We start from the raw sequence: 13,670 nt of genomic DNA, 5'->3' as shown, positions 1-13,670 counted from the left end.
CATCACCGGGATCCCTCACCGAATGCATATGAATGAATGGACACACATATCATACTTAAAAACATCACCGATCACGATGAATAACTCATCTCAACACCACATCACCAATTAAGTATGTACATGTTCCCAACATCATTCAAATAGTCATGCATTCATCACAATCATAATAATAATCATAGCCAAATCATCACCACATCAAATACACTGTCACACCTATTTCATATGCACACAATGATTAATTCTGTATAAGTAATTAAATTTTAGAGAAATAAAGTCGGCCACTGCCCATATTCATCATTCATCATATAAAACATTTAATTACTTGCACAACTCCCAAAACAGCACTAAGGAAAGATTCACGGATCAAAAGATACGCCATTTTAAAGTTTTAGAAAAATTCCCGCACAGCAAGGTTCGCTCAGCGACGCGAGGAAGAAGCGAATTCCTTAAGTCCTCCGCTCAGTGGACCTCTAGCGACGTTAGAAAGAAGCTAACCAGGTCGGGTCCTCCACTCAGCGGACCCCCCTCTGCATAGCAGACCTGCGATTTTACCAAATCTCAGGTCTGCGACAAACCCTGTGATTCCACCTATTTCCAGTCCAAAATCGAGTTTAAACAGCATATACAGGCATACAATCATCATACATTCAATCATACACAAACAAACATCATTTACACTCATTATTAACTAAATAGTTCACACTATTTTCATCAATTCAATCCAAATTATAATACCCTAACCTAACAATCCCAATTTCTAATTGAACCAAACCGTACATCAATCTACCTATCACCTAAGACCACATAAGAGATACTAAAAGGAAGAGTCCCCCTTACCTCAATGAATTTCTTGAATGCTCTTCTTCCGTTTCATGTTCTTGCTTCTTTCTCTTCTCGTGCCCTTTTCACGTGTTCTTCATTTTTCTTCCCAAATGGCTCTTTTCTTATTTTATGAAAAATAAAATAAAATGAACACAACTTAGTAAACGGCCTAACCAAATAGCACCCCTCTTTTACTAACATTACACCATAAGCCTAATAGCTCTTATTCCATAATCTTCCAGTTAAATCCAAATTAAATTAATAAACGGAAAATATGGGGTGTTACAACTCTCCCCCACTAAAAGAGTTTTCGTCCTCAAAAACATACCTTAGACGAAAAGTTTCGGGTAAGAGTCCTTCATCTGGCTCTCTAACTCTCATGTAACATTTCCACCGGCTGGTCCTCCCCAAACCACTTTCACCATTGCTATCTCTTTACCTCGCAACTGCTTCACTTTACGATCCTCAATCCTCATAGGTAATGTCTCTACAGTCAGATTATCTCGCACTTGTATATCATCTACCTGAATCTCATGAGAAGGATCTGCAATGTATTTCCTCAACTGGGATACATGGAATAGATCATGCAAATTAGCGAGTGGCGGCGGTAAAGCAATCTGATAAGCAACCTTCCCAATTTTCTTAGTAATCTGAAATGGACCAATGAAACACGGAGTTAACTTCTTCAACTTCAAGGCTCTTCCAATGCCAGTCATCGGAGTAACTCGCATGAATACATGATCTCCTTCCTTAAATTCAATATCCTTCCTTCTTTTGTCATGGTAACTTTTCTGACGACTCTGAGAAGCTCTCATCTTCTCCTGAATCATCTTGATCTTTTCCGTAGTTTGTTGCACAATCTCCGGTCCAACCACCACACTTTCTCCGGATTCGTACCAACAGAACGACGTTCTACATCTCCTACCATACAATGCTTCAAGCGGAGCCATACCAATACTCGAATGATAACTATTTTTGTAGGTAAACTCAACCAAAGGTAAATAACTATCCCAAGCATCACCTTTCTCCAATACACAATCTCGCAAAAAATCCTCTAACGATTGAATCGTTCTCTCCGTCTAACCATCTGTCTGTGGATGATAAGCAGAACTCAACCTCAACTTAGTACCTAAGGCTTCTTGCAATCCTGTCCAGAACTTAGAAGTAAACCTTAGGTCTCTATCCGACACAATACTAGCCAGAACACCATGAAAACTCAATATCTTCTCAACATACAACTGAGCCAACTTCTCCATTGGATAATCCATTCTTATTGGTATAAAGTTAGCAGATTTCGTCAACCTGTCCACGATAACCCAGATAGAATCACAATTCTTGACCGTTCTAGGTAAACCAAATACAAAGTCCTTAGAAATTCCATCCCACTTCCAATCCGGAACAAACAACGGTTCCATCAATGTAGACGGTTTCTGATGCTCAATTTTCGACTTTTGACAAATAAAGCAAGCATAAACAAACTTGGCAATTTCCTTCTTCATTCCAGGCCACCAAAACAACTTTTTCAAATCATGATACATCTTGGTAGCACCAAGATGAATACTCAATCCACTTCGGTGTCCTTCTTCCAGAATACTCTTTATGATCTTAGCAACATCGGGTACACATACTCGGTCTCCAAACCTCATAACGTCATTCTCGTCAATTCGGAATTCACCTCCTTGACCATGGTTAATCAATGCCAACTTATCTACCAAGCCAGCGTCTGATTTCTGTCCATTTCGAATTTCCTCAAGGATACTATTAGTCAACTTCAACATCCCCAACTTAACACTATTAGAAGTACTTTCACATACTAAACTCAAATCTCGGAATTTCTCAATTAAATCCAATTCTCGCACCATTAGCATAGACATATGTAAGGACTTCCTATTCAATGCATCCGCAACAACATTTGCTTTACCAGGATGGTAATTCAAACCGAAATCGTAGTCCTTCAGAAATTCTAACCATCTTCTATGCCTCATATTAAGTTCCTTCTGATCGAAGAGATACTTCAGACTCTTATGATTGCTGAATACCTCAAATCGAGAACCATAAAGACAATGTCTCCACAGCTTCAACACAAATACCACAGCTGCCAATTCCAAATCATGAGTTGGATAATTCCTTTCATGAATTTTCAACTGTCTGGAAGCATAAATCACTACCTGCTTATCTTGCATCAAAACACCACCTAAACACATCAGTGAAGCATCACAGTACACATTGAAAGACTTCGTTGGATTAGGCAAAATTAAGATCGAAGCACTTGTCAATCTCTTCTTCAATTCTTGAAAACCTCTTTCACATTCTGAATCCCATACGAATACTTGTCCTTTTCTTTTTAACTTAGTCATTGGTAATGCCAACTTCGAAAATCCCTCAATGAACTTTCTATAGTAACCCGCCAGACCAAGAAAACTACGAATCTCTGAAGCATTCTTCGGCGTCTCCCACTAAGATACTGCTTCTACCTTCATAGGATCCACCGCGATACCATTCTTCGAAATTTCATGGCCAAGAAAACTTACCTTCAACCAGAATTCACATTTAGACAATTTCGCATACATCTTCTTCTCCTTCAATAGCTCCAATACCACTCTTAAATGCTCTGCATGCTCTTCATCACTCTTCGAGTAAATTAGAATGCCATCAATGAACACTACCACAAACTTGTCAAGATACAGGTGAAATATCCTGTTCATATACTCCATGAAAACACCAGGTGCATTAGTAACACCAAATGGCATAACATAATATTCATAATGTCCATACCTCGTTCGGAATTCCGTTTTCTGAATATCTTCCGCCTTCACACGAATTTGGTGATATCCATACCTCGGATCAATCTTGCTAAACACACAAGCTCCAACCAGCTGATCCATCAAATCATCAATCCTCGGCAAAGGGTATCGATTCTTGATTGTTACCTTGTTCAGCTATCTATAATCAACACATAGCCTCATAGAACCTTCTTTCTTCTTAACCAACAGTATTGGTGCACACCACGGTGACACACTAGGATGAATAAACTTCTTTTCCAACAATTCCTCTAATTGCTTCTTCAGTTCAGCCAATTCTGATGCCGACATGCGATACGGTGCCATCGACACAGGACTAGTTCCAGGAATCAACTCTATAGCGAATTCCACTTCTCTTCCAGGTGGCAACTCACTAACATCTTTTGGAAATACTTCCGGATACTCATTCACTACTCGTAGCTTATCAGTGTTATCGCCCCCTTTTCACTTCCATTGAAGAGCACAACATAAATACCACCGCTCCATCATCGACAGCCAAATTCATCTGTTTGATCGACATAGTCAGATCCTCAACACTAACCTCTTCAGGAAAGATAACTGTCTTTGTAAAATAATTGATATGAACTAGATTAAGTTGTAACCAGTTCATCCCCAAAATGACGTCAAGTTGTTCAAGAGGAAGGCACACTAAGTCCATTCCAAACTTTCTACCAAATATGTCAATAGGACAGTTCAAACAAGCAGATGAAGTAGTTACTGAATACGACGCAGGAGTGTCAATAACCATACTTTCGTGAATAACGGATATTTCTAATCCCAATCGTTGAGCATAATCCAATGAAATGAACGAATGATTCGCTCCAATATCAATAATTACAACTAAAGGTGTGTCATGGATGAAACACGTACCTTTAATCAGACGATCTTCCATAGTAGTCTCTGACCCAGACAAAGCAAAGACCTTCCCACCAGCCAGATTCTTCTTCGGTTTAGTGCAGTGTGGACTGATGTGACCCTCTTCGCCGCAATTGTAGCAAGTCACGATCTTCATCCGACAATCAGAAGCAATATGACCCGCCTTACCACACTTGAAGCATTTCTTTTCTCCACTCTTGCACTCATTCCTTCTATGCCCAGTCTCACCACAGTTATAGCACCTAACGGGAGCACTAGAATCTCCCCCCATTAGGCCTCTTCCAATCCCCAGCTCTAGGATTTCCTCTACCATATGGCTTACCTCTATTCATAGGCTTCTTACCTTTCTTTTCAAATAACTCGCGAGAGTGAGATGACTTCAGCTTAAGGTTATCCTCTTCGAAGATCCTGCTACAGTCCACCAAATTGACAAATCTTCGAATCCTCTGATACCTGATACCTTGCTTGATCTTGTCACGAAGACCATTCTCAAACTTGATGCATTTTGAGAATTCACTAGCTTCATCATTGTTGTAGTGAATGTAGTACTTCGCCAACTCAACAAATTTCGAAGCATACTCTGGTACCGTCATATTACCTTGAGTCAGCTCCAAAAATTCAATTTCCTTCCTGCCTCGAACGTCCTCAGGAAAATACCTCCTCAGAAACTCTCTTTTGAACACAACTCAAGAAATAGCTACACCATCAGCATCTAGTTCAGCTCTAGTAGCCATCCACCAGTCATCAGCCTCTTCGGACAACATATGAGTACCATACCTCACTTTCAAGTTCTCAGCACAATCGATGACTCTGAAAATTCTCTCGATCTCCTTAAGCCACTTCTGAGCACCTTCAGGATCATGCGTGCCCTTGAACAACGGAGGATTGTTCCTCTGGAAATTCCCCAATTGTCTGTCAGCACCAATCCCAGCTCCATTTGCATTCCCTCCCAGCACACCAGCAATCATGCCCAAAGCCTCAGCTATAGCATCGTCATTTATTCCACCTCTTCCAGCCATTGTTCTGATAATCACAAAACAAGTCCATTAGAATCAAAAGTATCAGCAGTGATAACTCGCACTCGTCGCATATAAAGGGAAAGACTGACACTAAGACTCTGGTCACAACGACCGACTATGCTCTGATACCACTATTGTAACACCCTTCTAAACCCCGCGGCAATTTATATAAATAAACAGAGTAAAAACATAAGCACAAGGGTGCCACAATTATTTAAAACAATTAAACCAACTATGGTCAAAGTCATGCTTCATTAGGAAACGATTTACCAAAACATAATCATGTTTATCACAACAGAATAAGAAGCATCATCAATACAACCAAATGAGAATATAATTCAACACCAAATAAAAATAGAGTAATCTCATAAAACTCTAAAACTATCGTTCCCCGGTATTACAAGATCAGAGCATGACCGACACGACCCAACAGAAACGGATAAACTCAACGAGTCATCCTCACCGAGCACTAATTCCGCTACTCCTCAATCTGAAAATGACAACATGTAAGGGTGAGTCTCATTCTTAATTAGTAAATATTATGCAATTCATAAGAAACAAGCATCATAATATATCGTTCACCCAATCATACATATTCAGATTCACAACTATTATTCATCAATTCATACAATAATAGATTACACCACATAACATAGAAATCCATTCCATTACGAAATAACATAATGCATATGACACAACTGACACTATGCATGTGGTACCAATAAACCGTGGAATCAATCCACCTGACCGATCTACGCCTCATCGAGATACGGCCCACCAACACAATTTCCTCACAATGGGAAATATGTCCACCATCGATCCAAACATCACCGGGATCCATCACCGAATGCATATGAATGAATGGACACACATATCATACTTAAAAACATCACTGATCACGATGAATAACTCATCTCAACACCACATCACCAATTAAGTATGTACATGTTCCCAACATCATTCAAATAGTCATGCATTCATCACAATCATAATAATAATCATAGCCAATTCATCACCACATCAAATACATTGTCACACCTATTTCACATGCACACAATGTTTAATTCTCAACAAATAATTAAATCGAGTTTTAGAGAAATAAATTCGGCCACTGCCCATATTCATCATTCATCATATAAAACATTTAATTACTTGCACAACGCCCAAAACGGCACTAAGAAAAGATTCACGGATCAAAAGATACGCCATTTTAAAGTTTTAGAAAAATTCCCGCACAGCAAGGTTCGCTCAGCGACGCGAGGAAGAATCGAATTTCTTCAGACCTCCGCTCAGCGGACCTCTAGCGACGTTAGACAGAAGCTAACCAGGTCGGGTCCTCCTTTCAGCGGACCCCCCTCCGCTTAGCAGACCTGCGATTTTACCAAATCTCAGGTCTGCGACAGACCCTGCGATTCCACCTATTTCTAGTCTAAAATCGAGTTTAAACAACATATACAGGCATACAATCATCATACATTCAATCATACACCACCAAACATCATTTAAACTCGTTATTAACCAAATAGTTCACACAATTTTCATCAATTCAATCCAAATTATAATACCCTAACCTAACAATCCCAATATCTAATTGAACCAAACCATACATCAATCTACCTATCACCTAAGACCACATAAGAGATACTAAAAGGAAGAGTCCCCCCTTACCTCGATGAATTTCTTAAATGCTCTTCTTCCGTTTCACGTTCTTGCTTCTTTCTCTTCTCTTGCCCTTTTCACGTGTTCTTCCTTTTTCTTCCCAAATGGCTCTTTTCTTATTTTATGAAAAATAAAATAATATGAACACAACTTAGTAAAAGGCCTAACCAAATAGCACCCCTCTTTTACTAACACTACACCATAAGCCCAATAGCTCTTATACCATAATCTTCCAGTTAAATCCAAATTAAATTAATAAACGGAAAATATGGGGTGTTACAACTTTCCATCAAGATTCCTTGAGAATTTGAAGAAACATCAAACTTGAAAGTTGTAAAGGATGTTTAGGGCTTTCTAAAAAATCATTAGAACTCCTCCATAGCACTTCTGAGCTGGGAGATTCGAAGAGATGAAGATGGTGTTCCATTCTTGAATTTCAAGTTTATTTCCATAAAGAAACCAAGTTGGAATCTTGCTTTGAAGACCTCTAAACCTCTGAATCTATTCATATTCAAAATATTACACAATATTTTGAGCTATAATTCACTTGATTCAAGCATTATCCAATCCATTTTGCCATTAAGAGAAGAAAGGTTACACTTCCATTCTAGTAAAGCCAACTTTTTGCACAATGTCAATGCATTGAGCCTCTAACTTGTTTCCTCTGCACCAAAAGCATTTCAAAGCCAAAAAGCAACCATCTAAGCTACAAAAGAATCACCCTAAGGCATGCTTAAAGTATGTATTTCACCATGGGAACCATAACTTTCTCATTTCTTCACCAAGAAGCAAAGTCACATAACTTTTGTTTGAATCAACCAAATGGTCTGATTCCCCCCCCCCCCCCCCCCACAAACCAAAAATTGTGCCTATAAATAGAGGCCTTTACTTCTGAAATCAAACACATAAAAAATCTCAAAGTTACTACCTCACTTGAAATTCCTACATCTGATCTGAGCTACCCTCAAATACTTGATCATTATATAGAGTTGCCTTACTCTGTAAGTAATAGATGGTAAACAACCTTCCTTCTCTTAAGACATAAGATGAGAAACAGTCACCTCCTATTCCCTTCATGGTTGACAACCTCTTCTATTCATGAAGCACATATCTTTTGAATAAACAACCAGTTCATCATGAGGTAATTCTTCAATACTGAAGACTCCATTAGAAATCCATTTTCCAGTCAGACCAGTAACATCCTTGGTAGATATAAAGTCATGAACATGTCCCTCATTTAAGAGAAGAAATTAAACAAACTGTACAGTTATTCTTTGAGATAGGAAGGGCATTATGCTCCACAAATAATTCAAGGTCTTCACACTCACTTTATTGAATGTTTTGACATTAATTGGATTTTGCCTCCAGCTCCAGCTTTATCTTGAGTATCATAGATTTGTTGATGTCAGAACGGATGTTCTAGACATTTGTCTAGAAATTCAGTTCTTTCTCCTAAAAAAGACTGGTTGGATTACCTTCTAAGGAACATAATAGCTATAAGAAATCCTTCATTAGAGATCAGAACACAAGATCCTTCAGAGTTGGAAACAAAAAGAATATTCTTCTTCAATAGCTTGTCATTTTCTTGTCAACCCTCTTGATTAGAGATCATAGTACTCCCTCCGTCCCATATTATAAGCAAAATTCAACTTTTTCACACTGTTTAAGAAAATTGGTCAACATAATTATTTTCATCCTTTAGTACCTAAATTGTCCTCATTGCAATATTAAAATACCTAAATTATCCTCACAAAACAAAGGCATGCGTAACTTTTGAGGTTTTGTGCAATAAATAAAAAGTACTCCTTATTTAATGCGCCGCAATTTTCGTTTCACGTTTGTGTACTGTAAAATTATTGGCGCACTTTCAGTTTTCATTTTGGCGCACCACAATTTTCATTTTGGCGCACTACAAATTTTTTCTAAACACATTGTAACTTCTATAAATTGAAATAAAACCATGCAAATACTTTGAAGCTTGTGAATTTGTTGGTTTAAGATGCCTCTAAATATTGATCTAAACACTCCTTTGGATGACTCAAACATCTCTAATCACCTTTCAAACGTGCCTCCAAATATTAATTTGAATGCTCCTCTAAATATTGATTTGAATGCTCCTCCAAATATTGATTTGAATGCATCAATAGAAGAAGAAGATCATATAGTTGAAAGTGAGTTTGAAGATGCTCTATCTAAAGAAGTAGAAGAAGATATGGATGAAGTAGATGACATTTTTAATGAAAGTGTGGTTGAAAATATATTTCCAGGTATGAATAGTACACCTAACCTTTAAATATAGTCACATCTGTACTACTTTATTTTACGTATTACACTTTTATAGGTATTACACGTTTTAGTGTCATTTCCTTAGCTCTTTACACATGTATGTTGTCAATGATGTGTCATTTCTTTTTCATTCCACTTGCATGCATATTCTTTTTAATTCTTTTTTTAATGCTTCTCCACTTATTACATGCATATTATCTCAATATTGTGACTCTACTGTAACTATGTAACCAATGGAGTAAGTTATCTTCTTAATGCTTTTGTAAATATTTTTCTTAATGCTTTTCCACTTATTACATGCATATTCTATGAAACAGGAAATGATACTCACAATGAGGTGCAAACATTTTCGAAAAAACGTTGCTTTTTAGATAATAGGCAACGGGATAATATTTTTCAAGTGTTGATCAATTCAAGTTCTGAAGGAAAAATTAAAAGAGGAATTGTCAAACAATTGGCTTCTTCCTATCAAGTATCAATAGATGTTATTTATTGAATTTGGAAGCGGTCAAAAGAAACGGGGAATGTTTCTCATAAGAAAACAAAAAATTATGGTCGGAAGAGAGTTGAACTAGATATTGAGAAAATGCGTAATCTACCGTTAGTTAAACGTAGCACTATCCGATCTCTAGCATTTGCCTTAGAGACTAGTCCGAGAAAAATAGGAGAGTATTTAAAAGAAGGTGTTTTGCGTCGACATTCAAGTGCACTAAAACCTCATATGACAGAAGATAATATGAAAGCTCGTCTTAGATTTTGCTTGTCCATGCTTGAAGAAAGTAGCACTACATATGATCCAAAGTTTCAGGCAATGTACAATGTTGTGCACATAGATGAAAAATGGTTCTATATGACACAAAAAAATAAAAGTTATTATCTTCTTCCAAATGAGGATGAACCATATCGCGCTTGCAAGAAAAAAAACTTCATCATGAAAGTTATGTTTTTAGTTGCGGTGGCAAGACCTAGATTTGATAATGATGGTAATGAAACATGATCGGGAAAAATTGGAGTGTTTCCTTTAGTTGATAAAGTACCCACAAAAAGATCAAGTGTTAATAGACCATCAGGGACACTTGAGACAAAACCGATTACTTCTATCATTAAGGAAGTTAGTCGAATGTTTTTAATAAACAAGATTTTGCCAGCCATCAAAGAAAAATGGCCACGAGAACATGTATCAGAAACGATTTACATACAACAAGATAATGCACCATGCCATGTTTCTATAAACGATGAGGAATTTCTAGCCGCGGCTTCCGAAGGTGGATTTGACATCCGGTTAACATGTCAACTGCCCAATTCTCCTGATTTAAATATTTTGGATTTAGGTTTTTTTCCAGCCATTCAAGCATTGTAACAAAAGAATGTGATGAAGACAGTTGATGAACTTATTCAAGTCGTACAAAATTCGTATGATGCTTTCTCTAGCGTGGAGTCGAACAAAATATTTCTCACACTTCAATCATGTATGATTGAAATAATGAAAGTTCGGGGATCAAATAATTACAAAATTCCTCATATAAAAAAAAGATGTGATGATTAGACAAGCCATTTTGCCCACTCAATTAAATTGTGAAAGGAAATTAGTTGAGAAAATTATCGAATGCTTACAAAATTAACAGTATTTACATTTGTAATACAAAATTTTTAACATTTGAGTTTTATCGATATTATCGTAAGCCATTTAAAAATTTGTAAGGTGTTTAATATTAAAAATATTTTATTTTACATTTGCACTTGAGTTTTAATATTTTATTTATCAATATGTACGTGAAGCATGATATCAACATGATAGGTTGCATATGCATGTTAGAAGCTTAATATCAGTAGGAGTATTATCAGTAATTTCTCATTTATAAATAAACTCACTAATACTAGTAGTAGTAACGTAAAGCTAATAATACCACCCATTTTCAATGAATACTTACCAATCACATTAGTTGTTAATATTAAAATCTTAAGCATTTCGACGTTTTTCAAAAAATTATGCTTGTTTCTAGTGTTTGAGCATTAATGACATTTAAAAAACTGAGCAAAGGGTATATTTGGTATAGTATCATTAATTATGAGATAAAAAGTCAGTTTTGCTTATACTTTGAGTACAAATAAAATGTTCAAATTTTGCTTATAATATGGGACGGAGGGAGTACTTATTCTTAATCACCCTCACATATGAACTATTTTCTTCCAAACACACTTGGATGTGCCTTTATAGTGGAATTGAGAGATTCCCAAGTATCTTTGGCCACAATACAAGTGATAAAGAGTCTGGAACAAGAACTTATCAATTCCATTTATAATGGTACTGACAACTTCAAGGTTAGAGAGACCCACTTTAGACTCTTCCCTTCGGTCTTCTTAACACCAGGATTCTTCCAACCACACAAACTTTAAAATTCTATTGGTCATTGATTTCCAAAATGCTATCACTCTAGGTTTTAAAAAAAACAAATAGTACCAGAAAAATATCTCCCTGAAGCTCCCCCAATAAACACACAGGGTGCCTGCTCTAATAACAATTGAAATTTTTGGTACAGACAACATATTCTAACACAGCTGTCTTAGTAACACATGATGTCAAGACATATGTTACGACATCTGGAAACAGACCAGACACATCAGACTGAAATTGATACTTAATTCAAAATTGCATAATGATAAACAACACAAAGAATTATTAACCCAGATCAGTGCAATAACACCTAATCTGGGGGCTACCAAGACAGGAAGGAAATCAACTATTAGTAGTATCAATTCAAAGCTAAAAAATCCCAGTTTACAATTTCTCACTTAATCGCTAACCAGTGCAACTTCTACCTAGAAATCAACATTTAGATATGAGAAATCACCATCCCACTTCCTAAATCACCTCAGTGATATCAAACAGTCCTAATCCTATTGACTGTATCAAGAACAACCCAATTTAAAAGATTACACCTCAAATAAAAAATACTTAGTTTTGCTTAAAAGCTTCAACCAAGAACAATACTCAACTTAATGCATAAAAACTTTAAGAGTGAGAAAAATAACTTGACAAACAGTCAAGCAACAAACAGCCTACCATACAATATCAAAAGATATGTGGGTGACTTAAAACTCAATAGACTTTTAAAACCTAAGACTTCTAACCTTACCCTAATTTTACAATTGAGAAAGCCTTAGTTGCATTAGGTCTCTAGGGTTTTCTTTAAATAGTCTTCAGCAGTCCATGGTTTTTAAAACATTTTACTTGATCCACAAGCTGAGAGTTACAACAAATATGTAGAAAAATCTTTTTGAATTTTGAAACAAATCTTCAAGTTTACCAAATTGTCTCAATCATCCAATTTTAGAAACTTTAATTCTGTTGGGGATTTGATTCACTTATTCCAAATTAAATCTTCTTGACCTACAAAAAGTTATTGACATATATCGAAAAGAAATATCACAGAATCAATCTTAAATCAAATCAAATTTGTTAAGATTCCACACATCTTGTATTGTTGTTCATGTTCAGAATGTCATGACATCAGTCAGGACATATGGTTTTCAATGTAAGTTCATACTCAGTTGTATCAGAAGATCATGATTTTTTGACATCTTGCTTAACATCTTTCAAGCACCATATTTTAGCAAAATTCTGCCAATCCTAAAATCACGGATCTAGCAAAAAAATTTGTGAAAAACTTGGAATTCTCCATGAGTTATCTTATCCTAGAACTCTAGAGCAAAATGGAGTTGTCGAAAGAAATAACAAACCTTTACAAGAAAGGGCTAGAACCACGACCCATGAAAACAATTTACCAAAGTACTTATGGGTAGAAGTTGTTAACACAATATGTTATGTTCAAAATATAATCTATATCAGACCTATTCTAAAAAAGACATCATATGAACTCTACAAAGGAAGAAAGTCAAGCATTTCTTATTTTCATCCGTTTGGATGTACATGCTAAATTATGAACAACAAAGTTTATCTAAAGAAATTTGATGCCAAAGCTTAAAAGGGTATCTTCTTAGGATACTCTGAATTCTCAAAGGCATACAGGATTTATAACTTTGATACCAGGATGGTTAAAGAGTCAATACATGTGAAATTTTATGACAAAGATCCTGACTATAAAATGTCAACGCTTGTTGAAAGTTTTACAATATTGCAGGTATTTGAAGACACCCCTGGCATTGGATGTTGAATAGTCTCTTAATTTGTAGTGGCTAACTGTTC

Source organism: Vicia villosa, linkage group LG1 (genome assembly GCF_029867415.1).
Source record: "Vicia villosa cultivar HV-30 ecotype Madison, WI linkage group LG1, Vvil1.0, whole genome shotgun sequence".
In the NCBI taxonomy this organism is placed as follows: Eukaryota; Viridiplantae; Streptophyta; class Magnoliopsida; order Fabales; family Fabaceae; genus Vicia; species Vicia villosa.
This window is presented reverse-complemented; position numbering follows the sequence as displayed.